Here is a 1080-nt window from a genome sequence, read left to right on the forward strand (position 1 = left end):
AGCTAGCTAGACTATCTGTCCAATCAGAGTTTTTTGTTGCACGAAAACAACTTTAAAACGTACACACGTTTGACCAAAACAAGTTCCTTCCTGAGGCTATTTGGCAACGAGGCTCCATTTGATGCATAGTACCGCCCGTGACTATTGTGAATGGTTTACAGAAATGCCAATAAACCAGAGCACATTTTTCTCCCATCCCCGAATGCTGTGTGGGCCAGACCCTCCTACGCAGCGCTGTGGAGGAAGGTCGACAAGACTACTAGCAATGATAAAGATCGCATGACATGACAAAGCAGCATATTTACTTTCCTGTACCTAGAATGCTAAAAAAATCAACACTATTTAGAATGGGCTCATTCATAGTAGGCCTACTGTAGTTCTTTAAAACCAGTCTATTTGACAAATCATATTTCTGTGTGCAATAAAACTGTATTAATGTTGACTTATGTTCACCACTACTGGCATTGTAGAGCATGTTTTCATGAAGAAGTCTGTGTGTTATCTTGTGCTTCACTAATGCATCAGAATGCAGAATCTGAACAAATTTATACGGACTGCAGACTGCAGTCGTGCATATCAAGTTATTGAGGGTGATGGCGTAAGATGTGTAATCGCGAAAACCTGGATGGACTGTTTAGTGAGAGTTAAACAAGTTGTTTTCCCCTACTTCTAGTATTTATGCTAAGCTAGGCTAATTACCTTCTGGCTCTGGCCTCAGAAATACCAATACCAATTTCCTCACTAACCTCTCGGCCAAAAACCCCGTAAAAGTGTACATACTAAGTAAGATTAACAACTTCCAACTTTAGCATTATATAGCATATGATTTGAAATGACAGCTATCTTGAATGTCTTCAAACAATCAAACATGCAGCAATAATATCTGACAGTTAAATAGATAAATAGGCCCAAATGTCTGTTTTCCGTTTTCCTGCTCGGTCTGTGCAGTCAGGATGATGACACGTACACAGCGTGTGCAGGCTGAAAGCGCCTTTGCTAGCTCTGCACATTCTCCCCACCTCACCCCATTTGTTTCTGACAGATTGACACAAGTGTGTGTGTGTGTGTGTGTGTGTGTGT

Source organism: Etheostoma spectabile, chromosome 9 (genome assembly GCF_008692095.1).
Source record: "Etheostoma spectabile isolate EspeVRDwgs_2016 chromosome 9, UIUC_Espe_1.0, whole genome shotgun sequence".
Taxonomy (NCBI): domain Eukaryota; kingdom Metazoa; phylum Chordata; class Actinopteri; order Perciformes; family Percidae; genus Etheostoma; species Etheostoma spectabile.